The sequence below is a fragment of the Mauremys reevesii genome, linkage group 10 (assembly GCF_016161935.1).
Source record: "Mauremys reevesii isolate NIE-2019 linkage group 10, ASM1616193v1, whole genome shotgun sequence".
NCBI lineage: Eukaryota > Metazoa > Chordata > Testudines > Geoemydidae > Mauremys > Mauremys reevesii.
The window spans coordinates 71,719,535-71,743,690 of record NC_052632.1 but is presented as its reverse complement, the minus strand read 5'-3'; positions in this window follow the sequence as shown (position 1 = coordinate 71,743,690).

The window sequence follows — 24,156 nt, the reverse complement described above, 5'->3', positions numbered from 1 at the left end:
TGTTGCTCTGTCAGATGTTTTTATGAGATCCCTTTGTAGCTCTTCACATTCTGCTTTGGACTTAACTATCTTGAATAATTTTGTGTCATCTTCAAACTTTGCCACCTCACTGTTTACTCCTTTCCCCAGATTTCATTTATGAATATGTTTAACTGCATTGGTCCCAGTGCAGATCCCTGGGGGACACCACTATTTACCTCTCTCCATTCTTAAAACTGACCATTTATTCCTATCTTTTAACCAGTTACCGATCTATGAGAGGACCTTCCTCTTTTCCATAACTGCTTAGTTTGCTTAAGAGCTTTTGAGTGACCTTGTCAAAAGCTTTCTGAAAGTCCAAGTACACTGTATGCACTGGATCACCTTTGCCCACATGTTTGTTGACCCCTTGAAAGAATTCAAATAGATTGGCCTTTACAAAAGCCATGTTGACTCTTCCCCAACAAATTGTGTTCATCTGTGTCAATAATTCTGGTCTTTACTATGTGTTTCAACCAATTTGCCTGGTACTGAATTTAGGCTTACTGGCCTGTAATAGCCAGGATCAGCTTTGGAGCCTTTTTTTTTTTTTTTAAATGGTGTCACATTAGCTATCCTCCGGTCATCTGGTACAGAAACTGATTTAAGTGATAGATTACATACCACAGTTAGTAGTTGTGCAATTTCATACTTAAGTTCCTTCAGAACTCTTGGGTGAATGCCATCTGGTCCTGGTGACTTCTTAGTTTTTGAGACTTCTGCTAGTTGCTCTTCAAATACTTTTTTGTCCTGCTTATTATACCTCTACATTTGACTTGCCAGCATTTATGCTATTTTCCTCAGTAGGCTTTGACTTACAATTTTAAAGGATGCCTTGTTGCCTCTCACCATTTCTCTTTTACTTAGTTGTTTAGCCATGGTAGCATATTTTTTGGTCCTCTTACTATTCTTTTTTCATTTCGGTGTATACATTTAATTTGATCCTCTCATGGTGGTTTTTAAAATATTTCAGCTAGAACAAGGCTTTGGGGGTATAAGCTCCAGCGTGAGCTTTCAGTTCTGATTTTGCTTAGATCAGAGATAAAAATGAGTGTAAAGGTTTCGCACCAGCCTTTAGTGAATGTCGATCCCCACCACAAAAATGGCTACGTGGACAATTATTACTCTTTGCTGGCAAGGGGTAAGAATACAGTAGCAGGGGATTTGCAACTGAAGATACATTAGCAGACTTATCAGGAAGCTAATACATCACCTCCCTGCATTTGCTCAAATTATATTTTTAATATCATTTCCATTTTATAATAGCCAGATACACTTCAACCACTTCTCAGCTGAAGGCACTGTACCCTTGTGACTTCAGGCCTCCCCAAATGCCCCAGATGCAAAGTAATTGCTTCTCGAATGCAATTCCTGTCATGTCTTATTACTTAGCTATTCTAGAGCTTTACACTGAGTGTGTGTTATGAACTACTGTCTTCTTAATCCCAGCCATATTTAACATTAATAATATTTGCTAAAATCATTTGATTTCAGAAAACGTACTTAATTAATAACACAGGGCAATATTTCCCTTATAGAACAGGTCAGGGTTGCTGTTTGTTTGTCCTACCGTATTATGCATTTAATACTCTGTGTTCTGTTCTTTTCTTTCTTACAGCAGTGTTAGATTATATTGCACTGTGCCTTAATGACGTTACTAATTTACCTCTTTTACAAAGGAATAAGCAATAATGGCCCCAATCTACTGTCCTAGTAATCTGAGCACAAATGTATTGCTTGTCTAATATCGCCACTTACTGCTAACCGCATTTAGAAATGAGCTGCAAGTCTGCCATCTTCTCAGGCCACAGGAACCATTTGGAAACAGATAAAAAGAAACTGGGTCTCAGATCTTCTCTGACTCATCTAGTAAACATTTCCAGCAGCACGGACTTCACTCCTGGCTTCAGTCACAAGACTATAGCTACTGTTAATCAGAACAGAATAAAATGCCTCACCCTATACTGTGGACTCTGTTTGAACAGCTGATCCAACAGGAGAACCTTCAAAGGGCAGAATTTTATACATATTTCCAGCGATGACACTACCTTTACACCAGACTCACTTGGCAGACACATAGCAGCTCATGTCCAAGCTTTTAAATGAATTGCTAATAATTCAGAAAAGCCTACAGATGTAAAGTACAAATTGCCAGCTCTGAATAGTACAGTTTCCATAAAGGGTAAACAATGGGTGGCACAATTACCAGGGACCGTATAGATGATGGGATTCTTGGGTAGATATCCTCTGGAATAACATACCACCATCTCCACAGCATGCTGGACAACGTTCCAAAGGAATTCACATGTTACAAGCCAGTGATCAGAGTAGTCTGGTGGAATGTTTTACGGCCTATTTCCGGACATAACCAACAACTGTTGTCCACCATCATTACACCACTAGGCACAAAGCCAGTCTAAGAATTTTTGGGAGGGCTTGCAAGATAGTTCCCTGGAATGCATCCCAAACAAATACATTTGATATAAAAATAGTATGTTTATATGGATTTTACTACCACTCAGCTTCCTGCAGAAGAAGTGGAGCTCAGCTGCTTGTTCCTTTCAGCCCTAGTAACTGGTTAACATGGGTTGCTGCTTTCAAGGCTACTTCCTGTAGGGAAAAAAGCTAGAACATTTTTATTAATGAAAGCTGAGATTCCGCTCTCTGATAGCTGTGGGCTTTATGAGGTCCAAAGAAGAAATGACCAACAAAATGTACTCAAACACACTCAATGTCTGCACAAATAGGTCACTCCTGGTCAAATTATTCAATGAAAATAAATTAACTGATGAATATGGCTCTCTTTTTCTATCCACGAGTCATTTGTGACATGACCCTGATTTCAGGAAATTAATTATTTATTGATAGGCATCCACTGAATGGTTATTGCAAAGAAATTTTAGACTGCAAATTGTTCACCTTGCCATTCACTGTTTGCAATGTGAAGCTGTGTTCTTACCTGTATTTAATCTAACCATGTAAATTCTGTGTACTTTGCATGTATATTAACCCCAATAATGGCTTGATGTAAATCTCACTGAAGTGAATGTGATTCTTAACTTCCATGGATTTTGGAGTAGGCCCAAAATACATGACATATGCAAAAGTAACCAAGAACTTTCATTTTAACATGTTGTATTCAAAGATATGCTCTTCTCACCCTTTCATTTATGTCAAGCTATTGTGACATATAGCACCTACTTACTGAAAGGAACTAAATACACCTACACTACCATTTTTCAAAAATAACGTGTCAGCAACACACTAAAACAACTCACAGTAAAATCATATATATATTTACAAAATCATGTAAGTAGGCACGGCTGATGGCAGTGCCTATTATTAAGATTGCCCAACACTTTGTATTATAAGACTCTATTTTCATTTGCTCATAACTTTGTCAAACTTTAACCATTTGGGCTGACATTTTCCATACTTCAGGCCGAAATGTTCAGGGTATCTGCTTCAGGCTGAAATGTTTTGGGAAATTTCAGCCAAAACAGTTCTGCTGTTTCCAAGAACTAGGGTAGTGAGAATACATTTTGCCCATGTTAAATTCTGGCAACCTTTTCTTTGAGAAGCTCTAGCACTCCCCTGGAGAGGGGTGTTCCCTTTGTGTCAGAATGTGTTTTTTGCTGTCCCCAGGACAGTCCACTGAAATTTGGCCAAGTTATAAGCCTTTGAAAACTGAACCCAACCAAAAGACTCCTCCAGGGAGTTGAATCAGCCCATTTATTACATACTATCTGTAGTAATCAGCTTGGAACTTGGAGGAAGAAGAGTTGGAGGTGGAACCCATAAGTCAGCCTGTATGCACGTGGCTGAAATGCTACCTGCAGTTCAGCATCTCTGTAAATAGTTCTCTTAATAAATACTTACCGTAGTTTAGTTTTACAAGCATGGTGTCCTCTCATGTTATTACCCAGTACGTGCTGCATGAAGCATTATCCAATATCTTCTCTAGGCCTCCCATGAAGTTCCAGAGTCAAGACTACCTGCAGTGAAAACTGAAGATACCTATAATACATTTTCACAACACATTTTCTCATATGTCCTGACAAACCAGCCTGTAAAGTGACTGCTTCCTTTAACACAGTGGTTCTCAACCAGGAGGAATCATACCCCTGGTATACACAGAGGTCTTCCTGTAGGTACATCAACTTATCTAGATATTTGCCTAGTTTTACAACAAGCTATATAAAAAGCACTAGCAAAGTCAGTACAAACTATAATTTCATACAGATAATGACTTGTTTATGCTGCGCTATATACTATACACTGAAGTGTAAATACAATATTTATAGTCCAATTGATTCATGTCATAATTATTCGGTAACAATGAGAAAGTAAGCAATTTTTCAGTAATAGTGTGGCTGTGATACTTTTGAATTTTTATATCTGATTTTGTAAGCAAGTAGTTTTTAAGTGAGGTGAAACTTGGGGGTACGCAAGACAAATCAGATTCCTGAAAGGGGTACAGTAGTCTGGAAAGATTGAGTGCCACTCTTTTAACACAGGTTATTTCAGTTACTGGGTCAGTTGGGATTGTCTGGGGACAGTTTGAGCCTTTGTTCCCAGGATGATCCTTGATCATCTTTGATCACCCTCAATCAGCCTTGTGATCACCCCCCTATCCATGTGTGATTAACGAGGGGATAGGGCTGACCTAGGAGAGAAGACCTTAAAAGCCAGAGTCTAAGCGACCAAGGGACTGCAAACAGGGGAGTTGAGTTAAACAGGGGCGTTTGAGAGGGAGTTTGTAAGAGGGAGTTGTAATATAATTGCTATGGTTAGGAAGGGGTGCATCACCTTTGCCAACACTGCTCCTGTCTCCTCCACTTGCACCTGTATCTAGACAGGCCACCTAACCATGGATGCTTCTGCCCAGATCCTGGTGTGGATTTTTGCAGAGACTGTGACCTGCATTTCCCTCTCACAAAAAGCCAGGCTGGGGGGACTATCCAGTGTGAAAGGTGCCTGCTGGTAGAATATCTCAGGAAGTAGGTGGGAGAGCTACAGGAGGAGGTGGCTAGGCTGAGGAGCATCCGTGCCCATGAGGAATTCCTCGAGAGTATTCATATGGAGACATCCAAGGCTGAGGAAGCTATCCAGCTACAAAGGATTGCTATCACACCACTGGGGAGGAGGATATGGCTCTGTCACAGGGAGGATACTGGCAATGGGTTACTTCTGGCAGCAGGCATTGTTCCACCCCCACTCCCAACCCACCCACCATGGTGATGGAAAACCGATATGCTTCCCTGAGCGATGAGGAATCACCCCCAAAGGTGTAGGAGAAGAAGCCATGTACTCTCAAGGCTGGGAGGATTGCAGCCACCACTTCTAGGAGGGAAATGTAGGGTAATGGTGGTCAGTGACTCTCTTCTGAGGGGGACGGAGGCACCCATCTGTAGCCCCAACATGGCATCCTGGGAGGTATGCTCTCTTCCAGGGGCCCATATCCAAGATATTATGGAGGGATTGTCAAGGATCATCCAGCCCTCTGAATACTACCCCATGCTACTCACCCACATGGGCACTAATGATACTGAAAGGTATGACCCTCAGTAGATCAGAAATGACTACAGGGCTCTGGGAGTAAGGGTGAAGGAGTTGGGAACACAAGTGGTGGTCTCTTTGATCCTTCCGGTCAAGGGTAGGGGCCCAGGAACAGACAGATAGATACATGCTGGAGGTGAATATCTGGCTGCGAAGATGGTGTTGCCAGGAGGGCTTCGTCTTCCTTGACCATGGGATGCTGTTCCAGGAAGAAGGACTGCTAAGCAGAGATGGATCCACCTATCAAGGAAGGAGATGAGCATATTTGGATACAGACTGGCTAACCTAGTGAGGAGGGCTTTAAACTAGGTTTGAAGTGGGCAGGTGACCAAAGCCCACAGGTAAGTCAAGAACGTGGAGACCTGGAAGAAGGTTCAGAATTTGAGGGGCGCATGGGCTGCTATAGCAGGGATAAAGGAGAGACAAGACAGAACTGGGTGGGGGAATCAAATCAGTATCTTAGATGTCTGTATACTAATACGAGAAGTATGAGGAATAAGCAGGAAGAACTCGAAATTCTAGTAAGTAAACACAACTATGACATAGTTGGCATCACAGAGATCTGGTGGGATAATACGCATGACTGGAATATTGGTATAGAAGGGTACAGCTTGCTCAGGAAGGACAGAAAGCAAAAAAAAGGAGAAGGTGTTGCCTTATATATTGAAATGCATACACTTGGACTGAGGTTGAGATGGAAATAGGAGACAGACTTGTTGAAAGTCTCTGGGTAAGGATAAAAGGGGTAAAAAAATATGATGTCATGATAGAGCTCAACTACAGACAATCTAACCAGGAAGAAGAAGTGGATGAGGCTTTTTTTAAACAACTACCCAAATCATCCAAAGCACCAGGACTTGGTGGTGATGGAGGACTTCAATTACTCAGACAGCTGTTGGGAAAATAACACAGCAGGACACAGATTATCCAACAAGTTCTTGGAATGTATTGGAGACAACTTTTTATTTCAGAAGGTGGAGAAAGCTACTAGGGGAGAGGCTGTTCTAGATTTGATTTTGACTAATAGGGAGAAGCTGGCTGAGAATTTGAAAGTGGAAGGCAGCTTGGGTGGTAGTGATCATGAAATGATAGAGTTCGTGATTCTAAGGAATGATAGGAGGGAGCACAGCAAAATAAAGGCAATGGATTTCAAGAAGGCCGACCTTAGCAAACGCATGTAGTTGGGAGGTGAGATCCCATGAAAAGCAAATGTAAGGGGAAAACAATTGAAGACAGTTGGCAGTTTTTCAAAGAGACATTATTAAGGGCACAAGAAAAAACTGTCCCACTGCAAAGGCAAGATAGGAAGTATGGGAAGAGACCACCCTGGCTTAACCAGGAGATCTTCAATGATCTAAAAGTCAAAAAAGAGTCCCACAAAAAGCGGAAACTAGGTCAAATTACAAAGGATGAATATAAACAAATAACATAAGTATGTAGGGACAAAATTAGAAATGCCAAGGCCCGAAACGAGATCAAACTAGCTAGAGACATAAAGGGTAACAGGAAAACACAGTTCTCATAGCCACTGATTTTTGTTTTTATTTAAATGTCTTTAGCCTTCCAGATCTTGTGGAGTTTTCCAAATGCAGTAGCAGCTATTCCATCTTTGTGTGTGTGTGTGTGTGTGTGATCTTCACAATTTCCATTATTCGATACTAGTCCTCCTAGGTATGCACATTTTTCCATTTATTCTAGTTCTTTGTCTCTGAGTTAGATCTTTGCCTCTTACTCTTATCTTCCAATTGCCATAATTTTTCCCTTCTCCATGCTGCACTTCAATCTGAATTTGCATTAAACCAGCTTATTTTAAAATGAATTTATTGCTACTGAAATGTTCGTTGTTCAATAGACACTAATCTAAATCTTATGTCAAAGAGTAAGTATGGTGTCCTCAAAACACTTTCTCCCATTGACATCTGAAAAAGGGACCATGAGAGAAGTTGAATACTGGGACAGAGTTAAAGGTCTATGAGTGAAATCATGATGCCATTGAAGTCAATGGGAGTTTTGCTATTGACTTCAATGATTCCTATATTTTATCCTCTGTCTTATGTCAATGGTCTGGGGGTGGGGGTTTTTTTCCCCAGGGGGAGAGATTGCATTCATTTGTTTCATAGATTGAAATGTCATGGCAAGGCAGTATTTCAGTCAACAATTTTAATGATGTATAATTATTCTTAGCTTTTGAAAATGTCACAAATAGTTCCACTTCACATGATAGCATGTGCTTACCAAAGAAATACTGATGAACAGTCTTGATTCCCAATTCCTAAGTGTAATGTTACGAGCTCCTGAGTAAAAGGGGAAGCATCTTTTGAGAAGTGAAAATAAGTATAAGTCAAGGAAGGTTAATAATTATTAAAATTAAAAAATGCAGAAGTCAAGGCTTCAAAGTTGTTATGCAGAGATTTACCTACAATGCTTTAATTATGCTGATCTTAAAATGCTTGCTTTGTTGTTTGTCTTCCTTATGTGACAAATACAGTACAAAGATAAAATATCTCCCCATTTGTGAATTTATCTGGGCATGGTTCTGCAGCATAAACACAATACTCTGAAATACAATGTCTAGGAGCCAGCTTCTTGGTGCTGATACAGTCCCTTTGTGCCATTATGGTACCACAAAGGGACAGGAAAGCTCTCCTAATAGCGTAGCTGGGGATTCCTTGGCATGGGGATATTTTCTGATATAAAACCAGCATAATGATCCCTTGTATGTCCTCCTATCCTGGAGCAGAGTACCAGGGCATGGCCAGAGCATGCTCTGTCCTGGTCAGCTTTGTAGCCCTATGTGTCTGTTAATCCAATGCAATTTAGTGTAACCTCCAGCCTGCTCTACTATGCACCAGGAGCCAAACTAGCCCTCCTTCCCCGGTCCTGCTCTGATTGCAGCATGGCCAGACCCAAGGATTGGGACCCATATCTTCCATCAGATCAACCAATGGAAGGTGGGGCAAAGGAGAAGGAAAATCTCATGACATAAGGTTCCTCTTGTGGAATTTTAACCCCATTCTTCTCTGGGGAGGACCTGGGACTCCCACTATGGAAGAAGCAGAGAGTCTTGGCCCCTGTGCCCTGCAGGGTCACCAACATTGGTGGGAAATTTGGGGGATCCCATGGATGAACAGAACTCACCCATGGAGATATCCCATGGCTCTTCTCTACTACTTAGTCTCCTGTGCCTCTTCCTTGCTCTCTTGGCTCAGATGGAGCTATTCCGATAGGGCTTCCCCCGATCCCACTTAGAAAGGTCCCATAGCACAGAAGGACTCCACACAGCTATTAATACATCTGTAGGTTATCAACACCTGGGCAGATGTGCTACTTGGGACAATGCACATCCATGCAGCTCAGATCTTCCCTTCTGTCTTCTGCCTGTTACACTCACTCATGGGTCACTTGTCAAAAACTGACCTTGTTCTCCAGTCAATAAAACGCAGGACCCTGCACACATCTTTCCAAGATGTAGCTGTGTCTTGGGCAACCCCTCCCACAACCCAGAATATTTATATAAAATCAGAACGCTCTGCAACATCCAAACAAGTGCTGGGTGGATCCTGCACTCCTACTCCAGCCTAATCTCCCAGCAAAGAGTTACTATAAAATGTGTTTTGCCAGAGGTGTTCCATTAATATGAACAAATTCAGTGTCTACAAGGAATGCAGAATTGTACCCAGTATATGAATGCCCATCTTGAACTCCCCAATAATAAATCCAGCTTTAGCCATACTAAAATTTTATAAAATAGTTTGTGCCATCTCTGAACAAAATGACGCCTGTCATCCACTATAATAAGGGTGGCTGACAGCAGTCAGACTGCTCTGGAGAGATGAGGAGCCCGAGAAATACAGCTAAAAATCATCTGCATGACACTGACACTTTAACCCTTTCTGCTGAAAAGGCGGCCAGTCAGAAATCCAGAGAAGCAGGCAGGAGATGGGAAGGGGGGGGGGACCTAAGGCCGCACACTGATTTCTGCAGAGTTCCATAATTCTGCCACCTGGGAGTCAAGCATGATGAATTAAATGTCACCAAATGCATTTGATACATGGCAAATGGTGCCAAAAAACTTGCTAAATGATCTAATCACTCCCAGCAGGCTCAAGGAGTCTCAGCTTCAAAGTATACCATTCATTGAACCAAGCTGGAATCACCTATTTTCAATGGTTAGGAAGAGGAAATGTAATCTTTTGGTTCGTTACATATTTTGCTTGTTCACATCAGCGACTAACAGCCTAAGTCCTAACAAGAATTTTAGGGCCTACAGAAAAATAGATGCTTCTTCAGCTGTTTTACTATCATGCTAATTTGGCCGTGTAAAATTGAAACTCCCTTTATGTAGCAAAGGTCACAGTGAACTGCTCATTAGGTCACAAGCCTTCATTAATATTTAAAAAATGTCTATACTAAAAATGGCACCAGCCCTTAACGCAGCCTCTCCATCCTTCTGCGGTTTAGTCAGGTCACCATTAAAATGTCAACATTTGCCACCAGTTCCCATTCAGTGGTGGGGTCAGTTACCCAAGCTGTTTCCCTATCCGGCTAGAAGTACTTGCTACCTGTTTCACTGAAGCGAAATGCAGTGACAGAAGTTATCAGATGGGATGCCAATTCTTTTCAGAGAGCAAGAAAAAATGGGAGACTGACTGTCAGAAAACTTTCACCTAGAACTCCTGGGAAGAGAATATAGTTGAGTGCATTGTCAATTGGAGTACATAGCTCTGTCTACAGCAGCTCATTACTCTGCACCATTATCACCTCTGGATTGTCATTGTCACTGGGGAGTTACAGAAAAAGTCACTGACACTCAAGATATTTATAAATACTATAGACATTGGCAGATTGATGCTCAGATCTCTTACTTAAGAGCTTAAACCAAGTCTTTTTTCAACAGAATTAAGTATAATTCTAAAAACAGGATACATATTCCTATATAACTACTTCATTGTTGGGTGTGTTAGAAATGCACATGAAAGAAAGGTAAACAGATTGGTTATGGCAGCCTTTAATACCATTAGAATGGTTCTCCTAAGTTTCATTGTATATTTGCACACACGATCCTTATCTCAGAAAAATGTTGATCCTAGAAAAATCTTTATGCAGATCAAGAAAAACAGGCCTACGTACAAAGCATAGTACAAAAAAATATAACAACAAATCTTGTGTAACCTTTCTCATCACCCTAATCTCATTAATATGAAGCAATTTCTGAGATGGAGAAGAGCTGATAACAGCATTGGACTCATGAGATATTTCTGTTTTCCATCCATCAGGCAGGTAATTGCGGGAGTTATGACTTTGTTAGGCAGAAATGCAGAGCTCTAAAGAACTGATAACTGAGCTTCTCTGGTGAGCAGACAATAGAGCAGCATCCAGTAATTGAACACATCAATAAGCTTTCATATCTCATACAGCTTCAGTGCACTGGACAGGCTTGCATTAGACATAATCATATTTTGATCAGGAGAAAATAGGAGTTGGATGGAATAATATCAATTTTGTTTACAGGGCAGGGAAGAAGCCATCCAGTCTGACAGAAAAAATGATTTTTTAAAATCTGCCTTTGATCTGGCTCCGAGCTTTGATTTGGTGGCAAATGGGTCTATAAGTCATTTACACCAGCTGCCAGGCCCTTTTCAAAGCACAGAACATTAAGCAGAATCCGGCTTGGAGGAATAAATATACAATCAACCTAACAAATGGTGACAAAACAGCCCTCTCGAGCTCCTTACAACTTTATGTTGCATCAGCCTGCAGGGAATGCTTGATATTCAGTACAGACGCAATGTATTGATTTGCAATACCCTTGGGCCAAAGAGCACATTTTGTGTGAGGTGTTTGAATAAGTGTTTAATTTTTTTTCCTGAGGTTTTTTTAATTTGCAACTGAAACCTGAAGCTCCTGAAAACAGAGGCGAGATTATTGGGAAGAAGGAAAAAAGGCTCATTCACATTCGAGTGAAACAGGCATCTTTTTACTGCAAAGCTGGCAGCCTATGCCGTCTAGTCAGGGTTCTCAAAGGAGATGGGCAGTGCAGGGTGGCACCATGGCACAAAGTGGAATTGGTCTCCATGTAAGGGAGCTAGTGCTTGGCCTGAAATAGGATAGGAATTTTCACAGTGTGAAAAAGCTGGAGTTTCTGGTTCTATACAGGGGGTAGTGCAGGGTTGCTGGGAGGAGACATCCAGTTCCCCCAATATAGGTCTAGTGTTTGGGGCTTCCACCCACTCCCACTCCTCTGTTTCCAGCTGTCAGTGGGTTGGAATAACAACTGAATCCCTGAACCAGATTTTTCAGTTAGTAGGTCCACTGGATCCATGCGAAGGTGGCCCTGTCCTGTGCACTTTCTTTTTGGCCTGGCACGTGGGTCGTTTTTGAACTGTGTAGGATGGCAGCTGGCAAGTGTTGTACTGCCACTGGCTGGCTTCCCCCTTGAGAGCCCCGGTGTGGGGCTACCTGATATGGGAGATCTAGCACCAGCCCTCTGTCCTGGGGTGTGTTGAAACGGATCTTCAATGGCCCACAGCTGGGCGGACTGTTACCGGGACCAGTGAAAATTTGGAAAACAATATGCTTAATGCATAGTAATTTATTTGAGAAAGAATCACACAGGCAGTAAATGTTACATAATACACATCTCCTTAATAAGCCTCAATTCCCCAAACATAAACCCTCAGTAACTATGTTGGCCTTACACAATATCCTGATTGGCAAACAAAGCAGATATAGCTACCAGTTCTAGAGGGAGACTTCTTTTCTTCTCTTCTTTTCCCCTCTCAAGTACTTGGTCTGGCAAATGTGCTCTGAAGCAGGGTCTTGGTTACCCTGAGGCCTTCTGTCTCACAGGGTCATGGACCTCTTCAGATGTTAATTGGGGAACTAACTAATTTACTTTGCTTAGCATTTATACCTTTTGTTTGGAAAGGAGTCACATGTCCCAAAAATATGCCATGTGGGCATTTTATTACTGTTTTTTTCTAATTAATATTTTAGAATGGGGGTTGCAAAACAAACAGACCAAAGCTCAATCAACGCTTACCCTTTCATCAATCATTCACTGGAGCTCTTTGCGAGGTTCCATCCAGAGGGGTCACTGATTGCATGTTTTTACGTTTTCTTTATTTTGAGAGCTGATATAGTCCAGAGTTTGATGATGAAACATCCATGCAAATCGAGCCATTTCAGCACTTCCAGTAAATGTCCACATCATCTATTTAATGCTAAGAGAATCCTGCTCCCAGAATCCTCTAGCAAATTCAGACATACCAAGCCATACCAAACTCATACTTACCACATTTCATTCATATCAGTCACAGTCATTCATAATAATTTGGCACTGTCCCAACAGGCTGTATTTCATTTTAATGTATAGATTGAAAGGAACATTTGCCATGTCTTCATATGGACTAACAGATGTGATCTTATCCAAAAGCTTGCCATGCTATCCCTTTGCTTGTGAGTTTTGACAATGATCCAGAAAATGCAAACCTAGCATTTCTGGCCTAATAAGCATGTTTGTATTGGGTTTACTAGAAATATGAGCTTGTTAGTGCTTACATTTGAACACAGCCCTGTAACGAAACTCTGCCGTGAAATGAGGCAGAAAGTCATGACAAGAACCATGGCACGTAAGTCACATGTTTGTAACAGTCAGGGCTATGAACCACTGCAACAAATTACCAAGGGAAGTGGTGGATTCTCCATCTCTTGAAGTCTTCATATCAAGACTCGGTGCCTTTCTGGAAGCAATGCTTTAGGCAAACACAAGTTATTGGGCTCAGAACAGGGGCAACTGGGTGAAATTCTATTGCCTGTGATATACAGGAGGTCAGAGATGATCGAATGGTCCCTTTCAGCCTTAAAATCTATGAATGTATAAAAAGAGTTCTATGCTATAATTTTTCACAATTATCTATTCTGTTTTTGAATTAAACAATATAATTGGACTCGCAACCATCTTTTTTTGGCCTCTCATATCTCCACTTCATTTTAATCTGAGATGTTGCTGGTCATCATTCCACAATGTAGACTATTTGCCTTTGGCAAATACTGGGAGAAGGATGTCAGTTCCTTGATGGGAGCATGCCCTGCTATTGGTTTATTTATTTATTTAGCATATCTCCCAATGGGCAAAGAGGTTTGGGGCCATGTTATTTTAAGTTGGGGTTCAAACTAAAAGCCCATTCATCCCCACTTTGTAGCAGCCAAGCATCACTCCTACCATAAGCGCCAACTTTCTCCAGCCCCGGTGGGTGCTCGTGCTCCCATGGCCCTGGACCCAGCCCGACTCCACCCTTTCCCCGCCCCTGCTACACCCCCATTCCAACCCCTTCCCCAAAGTCCTTGCCCCAACTCTGCCCCCCTCCTTGCCCCTATTGGATTCCTTCCCCAAATCCCCATCCTGGTCCCACCTCTTCCCCAAGTGTGCTGCGTTCCCCCTCCTCCCCCATCCCTCCTAGTGCTTGCTGCACAAAACAGCTGCTTGGTGGCACAAGCACTGGGAGCTGGGAGGAAAAGCGGGAACACGACACACTCAGGAGGCAGAGGCGGAGGTGAGCGGGGGGGCGGGGAGCTGCCAGTGGGTGCTGAGCACCCACCAATTTTTCCCTGTGGGTGCTCCAGCCCTGGAGCACCCACGGAGTCAGCCCCTATGACTCCCACTGGGCACATAACAGATGGATACAGATTACCCATTTGTGGAATGTGGAAGGCAGAGAGCTTCAAATCAAAGAATTCTCCTCCCTTCTGGAAGCTCTGAAATTCATTTACAGGGAGTTTTTATTTCCTTTCTTTGGGCCTTCCTTATTGGGTCAGCCTTTTCCCTGGAGACGTCAGCTGGCTGTGGAGCCAACCTATATATCTTTTCACATGTCACACACTGATGCAGAATCCCCTTTATTGTTCCTAAAATTGAACTGTGGGCCATATCGTGCAAGCTATTTTTTTGCCCATCCCTAGTTGTCACATCACATATTTGACTCCATCCAGCAAAATGTTGTAACTAAATTAGGTCAATGGGCAAGAGAGAGCAAATGAAGCCATCTTGGGGGAAACATCTCAAAGGGAACAGCTCCCCTGACCCGTTAGAATGTTCATGGCTCACTCAAGGAAATAAATATTTGTCCTGAAACATTTTAGTCTACTGCACCAGTAACATTTCCTGGTGGCTTTCAATGCGGGGATAAGCACCAAGAGTCCAGGGCTGGCACATCCCTACTTAAATCATAATGTATTAGCAGTTTTAAACTCCTTGGGACCTGCAGACAACCGTGGTATTGGAAAACAATGAATCAGACATTTTGCAAGTACAGTACTAAGTGGTTAATAAGAATTCCACTTGAGAAGCTTATTAGCATGACCACATTATAACAGTGCATGCTCAAAAGAACGGTTATGCATTAGTGTTAGGTGCTCTGCTATTGACTATCTTGCAGGGTATTTTAATATGATAGAAAGCTTTTTCCTTTTGAAATGTAATCATACTCTTACCACCTAATGAAAAGTCTGGCTTTGGACCAACTTTGTCACATGAGGCCTGCAAGATGTTTGTATTTTTGATCGTGTTCATTCATTATTTATCCTGAAATTGCAATGCAGGGAATAAAACTTTCCCAGCAGAAGATAGATGTTCATTTTTTGTCAAAAATAATAAATAAAATAAATAAATGGTGAAACCAATTTTGTCAGGATCCCTTTTTATCCCCTTTCATCTCATTCATTTGTGCAGCCGATTAATCCACTGAAGAATATCCTGCAGAAAAAGACACTTCAAGCCACATGATTTCCTTGGCAAGGAGGGTGGCTGAAAACAACTTCAGTTTATGTGAGGCTGGCTCCTGAACTGTTGAGCAGTCACAACTCTGACTGAAGCCACAATCAAGCCTATATCCATAATACTCTAGTGCAACAAATTGCTCTCCACCTGTAGAACTCTGGATTCCAAATGGGAAGGGGGATCTCGTTCTCTCTTGCTTCTAAGAATGGCATATGTGTTACTCCCAGGGACTGCTTGATTTTACTTTATGCCTCATACACAGAAATACTCAGCTACGGGACGACTGTGTACACGTGTCAGCGCTGACATACTCAGCCTACCGGTGAGCCTTGTGAATGAGCACAGGCTTTTTATGGTGGTGGCAAAGGGGCAAAGCATGCCCCCCAAATCTGTGCACACGTTGGACAGTTGACCTATGAACCTCAGCCCGCCCTTCCAGAATGGGGCTCTTTTGCCTGCATGGCAGAGTCTTCCCAGACCCCGAGAAGGGTGCTCCAGAAGGTCAGAAGCCATGTGAGAGGAAGGAATGGGCAGTGGGCTGTTGCATGGGAGCACGGCTCTCGATCAGAGACTCCCTGATTTGGTGATAAAGTAATTATTGCCCCCTATACCTCCAGGGAGGGCAGGAGGAAGGGTGTCTCTTGGCAAGCCTTAGACATAGAGTTATGTCTGAGTCCCCTTGAGTATGACCCAACTAGTGCCCTCAGAACTATGTGCACCAGCTCCACTGAAATCAGTTGAAGTTCCGCAGTGAGTTAAAACTGAGCAAGGACTTCAGGATTTGGCTTGTTGGCAGTAGCCTATGGCTCTTAGTAGCCAAGACTAAATACCAGTTATTTAAATGAGGTCAATAGCCCTGGGTTTAATCTCCTGTAATAACCGCAAGATAATGTTCATTTTTAAAAAGTACATGTTTTTATTAAATAATTAAGATTCCAGGTTTAGCAAGAAAAAACAAACAAACCCCTGTCATTGGATTAAAATGGCATTATTTCTGAAGCCTTTATAACTCAAAATTATGGAACAATTTAAGTCATTTTTACAATTTAATAAAACTGCTTTCTGGATTGACAGTTTATATGCTGAGTTTAAAATAGCTTGAAATAAACCCTAAAATTAAACTTTATAATGGGGAATAAATCTTAAGAATGGTGACACTAATAACACATTTTTTAAGAAGTCAGTTGAAAAACTACAGGGGCATGGAAATAATTAATTGTTTCACTGACTGTTTTAATATCGGTATCATGTTGTACGTTATCCTGATGTTTAGTTTCTGACACTGTTAACAATTTATTTTATGACTGTATCAGCCTAAATCTTGCTTCAGGCTGTCCAAAATATAAATGATCACAGCGTTTAAAATAATAATCATCATCCCAGTCAGGATGCTTTTAAAATGGCTCCTAATAAAAGTTTAGCCAGCTGATCAATTTCACGTTATTGACTTCTCTGTATTTGGCAGTATGGGTTTTTCATGTTTTTCTACGTAAATAATCTTGAGTAACTTTGGTGTTCATTCATCTGATTGGGATCTTAATCTCGCTTCTGTCTGCGCTAAAAGTCTTGAGTATATTTAGAATACAGTTTCAATTCTGCCTGCAAATTAGCTCAAAGCGTTTCCGATTACAAGATAATATATAATTGGGCATTTTAGTTACTTTCTGCTTTGTCGTTAACGTTTTTGTAAACCAAAGAGTATAAAAATCTTTGTAAATACAAACCCAAGCTGTAATGTTCTTTTACTGCTTTCCTTATTACTCATTATCACAACTGGTTGGTTTGTTTCCTTATAACACTCAGAAAAATTATATTTCCTTTTATCAGAGGGGTAGCTGCGTTAGTCTGTATCCACAAAAACAATGAGGAGTGCGGGGCCACCTTAACAGATTTATTTGGGCATAAGCCCGAACTCCTCGTTGCTTTTATATTGCCTTTTGGCTTTTGGGGAGTTTCCTGGTTGACTGCAGGAAGGAAAGTTTTATTTTAGCAGAAAGGAGGTACGATGAGACTTGGAGAGAATAAATTTAGCTTTCAGTAGCCATCATTTTCTTTATTTGGAAAATGATTTTCATGCAATAGCTAATTTCTTCGGTCCATGCAAGTATCTTTTAAACATCAGCACTAAAGGCCAAATTTTTCAAGGCATGTAGGTGTCTAGGGGGGGATTTCAAAACACATAAGCAAGTTAGGTGCCTACATTTTCAAAAGCAACTAGTGATTTTAGGTGCCTCTATCTTTGGGTGCTCACCCTGAGACACCTTAAAAGGACATGATTTTCAGAGGATGGATGCTCCGCTCTTTCCGAGAATCAGGCCCCTTTAAGGTGTCTCAAACTGGTCACTCAGAGGAAGAGGTATCCCAAACCACTACTTGCTTTTGAAAATTTAGGGTAAGATTTTTTCCAAAGCGCCCGAGGAATTTAGGAGCCCGAATGAAAATCCCCTCCTTAGGCCTTATGTATTTATGGATTAAAGAAAATATTTACTTCTGTCCCCCGTATTTTCTGGAAGATATGCACAGCAGGTACGATTATAACCCCACTTATCTGAATCCTTAAAGAGCCAGGTAATGAGCATTTCTCCCAATATACAAGTTGACCAATTGAGATTTTAGGCCCAGAGCTCTTAAAATGGGGGCAGGTCTGTCCATGTTACTTAACCTAACTGTGAAGGTTATAGAGATGATCCCTAGTAAAAGCATTGTGCAAAAGCTCTCCAAATTGTATGTATTCTATGGATTCACCTTCTAAATGATCCGTGAGTAGTCCTGCACAATTCCAGTAAACCACTGGTTTTAAATATATATAAATATATAATTGTGTATATATATAAAATACAAAAAGCAAGCACTTGGCTATTATTTTTAATTAATTGCCTTTCACAACTGGAAGAGGAAAATGAAACATTCAACCATTTTGACCCTTATGTTAATTATTTTCAATAAAGAACAGTACCACCTGTCTACTCTAGCACAAAACATATGCTCAGTACAACAGCATGGAAATCAAGAGCAGAATGACTCATTTTCAAAAGCAAGCTCCAAATGATTAATCTTTTCCTAATAAATGCATGACAAATATTAACATGCAAATATTATTTTAGTTTTAAAGGAACACATTCAATCTCCCATGTAAACACGAATTTTGCAGAAGCCAGCCGTCCCTGAGCTATCTACATACACTACCCGAGGGAAAGCTATGAAAGCTTTTCCATCTTCATCAATAGGAAGAAACCTATTTAGACGCTGCCACCATTGCTGCGTCAATGTTTACTGTGGGTGAAATCCAGGCCTCATTAAAATCAATGGGAGTTTTGCTCCGGATTTCAATGGGGCCAAGTTTTCACTCTTATTCTCAGCATCTTTCTCAGGCGTGTCTTTTCATGAAGTCGCTCAAATGCTGACTCAGAGTAAGATCTCTTTTATTTAGGGGTGTGTGTGATTGGGTTGCATCTGGATGACAGACTAAAGTGATTATGCAATATTTAAATAGGAAGAATCAGCTGCTTTTTGAAAGTGAAACAGACCTTACCCTCCACTTGTGCCTGTAGAGTATTTTGGACACATTTTGTTCACTCACAGGCTAGACTGAGACACTACTGATAATCAGGATCTCAATGTCTAAGCATTTGATAGATTATCTTCCCTTGAAAAAAAAAAACCTGGATAAAGCACAGCAACACTAAGTGCAGATATCATGATTCCAGCATGAATGGCCGGTATCTTTCCTAAAATGCTTAACTTCCATTGACTTCCGATGTCCTTTTCACACATGACTTCATGCAGGCAATCAAATGAGCAATCAAGTTCTAACAAGTACACAGGAATACAAAACGTATCTTTGCTGACATAAAGCACTTGCCAGCTTGTCTGTGTGCAACTTTTTAGATATTTCAGGAATTTCTGGAGCTTTTCCTTGAACAGCGCTGAGTTGTTAGTTCACAACAAAGCATGTATTGGAGGAATTTACATTTTGGTGGGAGAGAGGGTCTGTTTGTAAATTATTCATGGACAGAGTGTGAAATTTTTGACTTTATTCCTTATTCAAAATTATCATGAATTTCTTTGGCAGGTAATTCTTGACCTGCAGAATTTGGACTGTGAATTTTGAACGTTCTGATACAAAATTCATTCTAAAATTGATGTTGTAACTGATATGTATTTTATAAGGAAGTGCAAATTAAGAATTGCATGTTCATTTGGCATATCTGCAGTTCTCAATTCATGCCGTGGTTCATGCATGTTGGTTTGCTATGAATGTCACCTAATTAGAGACGAGAAACAACAGTGAGATGACTTTCATAGATTGTAAAGACAGAAAGGACTGTTGTGTACATCTAGCCTGACCTCCTCTGTAACACAGGCTAGAGAACTTCCCTGAATTAATTACAGTGATTACATTCCATTTTGAATGATCTGATAAAGATTCCTTTTATTGAAAATGGGGAATACCAATAGACCTGGCAATCAGTCAAACCAGTAGCATTTTTAAAAGTGGAATCACTATATCTAACAACACAGTGGACTGCAAATTTTAAAATGAAGTATAAATTTTGAAATTTTCTTTCAGTTAAATTGTCTTTTTGGGCCTGTTGTTTGAGACGTGACAAGCATCTCCTGCAAGGGGAGCTGACTGTCAACAACTTCCATTGACTCCAGGGAGGGTTAAGGATGCTCATCATTTCTAAGCACAGGCTCTGCACTTCTCAGGATCAGGCCCCTCAGATTAGCTCACAAATGTTTGTGGAAAGCAGACACGAATGGGCCATGAACACAGCTGAACAGAAATTCACCTGTGAATTCAAATGAATGTCCATGTGCTTTTTCCTCCCACATGCATTAGCTCCATTTCTGAACCTTAATAAAGGGTCCAGTGAATACTAGGTCATTGCAGTAGGTTCTCATAACACAGTACAGTCTGTTGACAAGCAAGCCAAGCACAATATGGAAAAGCTCCTATTTTGATTTCTGTCGTACTGATATTATCTTTCATTAAAAATCATTAAAAAAAGAATTCAGTGAGGGGTAAGGTGTCCTACAAACTGCAGAGTAAACCTCGGCAAACTTTGCATTTAATTTTTTAACATATCTTACAGTTTACAATACAGAGAGTTGTAATAACATTTCCTGTTGCTGTTTATCACTGGGGCTGCGGAAGAAACACTAGAATTACCGAATTACTTATCAAAGACACAGCTGCCAGATAATCCATTCTTCAGGCATTGATCTACATACCGGCAACAATATGCCTCTAATGCCGTCCCACTCCTGCATTTACACTAATTTGCCAACTGACTTCTTGATTAAGCAAATTGTTTATACGTATTAATGGATTTATGGAAAACTTTGTCCAAAACACAATGAAAATGGATGTATTCCCTTTTAGCTTTCTTTTCTTGTGGATTAAGTTGCTGTTTCTAACCATCAGACTTTATACCAGGAGGCTGTTATGGGCCAACTTGGAGTTCTCACAATCTCTCCCCAACCCTATATGGTTTTGGGTTTCTAGTCATGGAAGCAAGTATCATTCCCTAAAATCCTGTACACAGTATCTTCCACTAGTTCTAAACCAAAGAGCCAAATGCAAATATTGATGCTGACCAGCATCCTTGTTGTGTTAACAAAAAGAGATTTAGATGGATACAGAGGCTGAGCCACCCACCTTACTCATCAAGGCATTCCTTTGAGTTCAAGAATGAGGCATTTTGGTAGGCTAGCACCATTCCACTGCCAATGTCTTCATTGCTGTCTATGCTGTCCCTGTTCCGTGGATATGCAGAGGATTCCAGTTGCAGGAGCTGTAAGTCCAGCTTCTCACATGAATGTTAAATAAAGTGGTGGTGGGGGGGGGGAGTTGTTTTGTTTTGTTCAAAGATCTTATTCACATGAGGTCTGGTTTTGAGAAGGGCCAAACTCCTTCCATTCGTTTGATTCCATGAGGGTTGTGGGTGAATGCATGTCTCCAGACTGGGTCCATGATTGCCATTTTGGACTCATACTGAGGCTTGACATACAAATACGCGAGGATGACATGGTGCTAGCAGGCAGATCCCTTTCAGAAACTGACCATGTCCGTTTGCCTGCAGGATTCCAATATCCTCTTGATGTTCTTCCCTGGACAGCTGAAGCATTAGTCTGTATCCTCTCGCTGCACCTTCTGGTTATCCATTCTGACCCCTGACATGATAAGTTTCATCCATCGAACTTCTGTTGTTCCTCTTGGTTATCTGTTGTGGCACCTGCCTGAAAATATATCCCTTCTCTTCTACCTGCCCCCCTCCCAAGGTAATTCTGTATGGGGAGGGGAAGACGACAGCTAGAAGATTTATGAGAGGATCAGCTCTTCCATGCTGATATCACCACATCCTTGCTGGCAGCACTACTCTATATAGAGGAATACTGCCAATGCATCTTTGTGCTGTCAAACCTATTCAGGGTGGTACGAAGGAGCCAGTACAGAGTGGGAATGGATGGGAATTAATGCTATTTCCTTTGGCTTTTCCAAGGGATACTGCTACATAAAATGTCTCCCCCGAGCTACACCTTCTCTTCTTCCCTTAGCCTTGCTCAGAGAGTCCCAGACACATGTAATTCAGGTGGCTTCTACTCGGTCACAAAGTGGTGGCAAAAATAGCATTTAGGATAAACTTCTAGCCTGGTAGATTTCAGACTGTTTTAGTGGATCTTCCTATATTTTCCTTCCCTCTGGAGTAAGGAATCATCTGTCTCTCGGCATAAACATTGTAGGAAAATATATATGCTACAGAGCATTTCTTTTTCCCAGACTGTCAACCTGGGGCTTTGTTTTACAGAATGGATGAACTCACTCACTGTTCTTGAAACAGCAAGACAAACCCCTGAAAACGCAATGTGACACAGGCATAAGTATTATCCACACTCTGATCATAGCATAAGTCAAAGAATGCATGTCTTAAATTGTTCCCTGCATGCCATCAAAGGTTTTAGATGCGTATCTATACTTGAATCCATGTTAGGAACACTAGAGATTGTAATCTCGCAATCTTGGATTAAGCATCGTCCACATCTCACGTTAACAATAATTACTCTGCATTTTTCTCCTTGGAGGATAGCTTGGCACATTCCCTATCAGTGCTGCTGTCCAAAACCACATTTAAATGTCCCCCTTTTTGAAGCAGAGAACTCAGTTATGGCAGCCAAATAGGAAATCTGAGGGGTAGTCATGATTTGAGGTCTATGGATTCACCATGGTTCTCTGCAATTTTCTTCTCTATAGGGCTCGGTTTTGACATGGAACAATAGGCTTGCACAGAACATTATCCATTCAACCTAAATAATATTTGCATAGTTTTTAAATAAAGAAAATACACCATCACAACAGAAACATGAGAGCCTCTCAGTAGCAAATGCTTGAACAAAAAAGTGCTGGCATGCTATTTGACTCTCTACCAGCATGTGCTCAGCACTAGGAGTGGTATAAAAGCTGGGGGGTTTGTTTAGAAATGGGTGCCAAGAGAACTGTACTGTCTGGGCACAAAAACCACAGATGGCACCAATCAGGAAATAGCCTCTTTGAGTAGGAACTGATAAGGAGGGGATACCCCATTGAGGAAAAATGAAAACATATTTATATTTTAAAAACCAACATAATGGAGCAGTTGTTTGTGCAGCAAGCAATTTTGTAACATCTAGGTATCCCTTTATTTTATAGCCAACTGTAAATAACATTTATGAATTGTCCTCTGTGTTATTTACCTTTCTTTACGCAATTTTCTTCATGCCCTACATAGTGGTATTTTCTGGTGTCTGAATCAATATTTTTCAGCGACCAAGTGCTTTTGCTATGAAAAGGCTTTTAGTACTGTTATGAAGCAGTCAATAATCATGAGTGACCTTTGAAAGCTCTCAGACCTTAATTCTAGGCACTTGAAAAAGTGAATCTCGACTTGTGCCTCTTGATAAGTCTGCTTCAAAGAAACTATTGTCAACAACAACAAAGACCTGGTCATTTGGTAAAGCCTCTTGTGTCAGGGAGAGGTTTAATTCGAGAGTTATACTGTCTACTTATGCAGAAGAAGCAGATTACCTTAGTCAGCATAGATGGTGAGAGTTAAACACAACAAAGACATGCTCTACAGAATGTAAGTGCTCCAGTCATGTAAAGACCTGATTCTCCCCCCAAAATGGCAATTCTCAGTCCAGAGCTGTATCCAACAAACATTGAGCTGCTGAGTTGGGGAACTGCAAAGCAGGAGTGCAGCTGAGTTGGGGGGGAAGGGGTGGTGGTAGTGAAAGAACCACCTCGGCCTTTCCCTATCACATCTCCAAAGTCCACCGTGAGGAATCCCTCTGGGGAGCCAGCAAAACCATGGCAATTCTGTTGTGCTTACAATGTTCTGTCCCCACAAAGGGGCTCTGTTTTGGCCCTCGATCTATTGCATAATTCTGTTTGTCTGCAGATTTAGCACTGCACTGAATCCCATTCAGAAAGGAGAGGGTTAGCCACACATCAGCAAGAAAAGTTTGTAAAGGAAACTTAAATACTGCAATAGCCATGGGGACACAGACAGCGCTAGTAGAGCCCACCAGCCATCAGTTGCATCAGTTAAAATAAATTATAATCTACTGCCATGGAGAGGTTTTGTACATATTCTAAAGAGGGGAGCAGAACTGGGATAGAGCTCTTGGCATCAATAGATACTTGAAGGAGAAGCCAGCTCCTTCTGCTCCACAGGAGCACCTTTCACTCAAGTCTAGTAGATTTTTTTTCTGACTGGCATAACTCTTCATGATGGGAAGCAGCTTCTCCAGAAGGAGCAGTG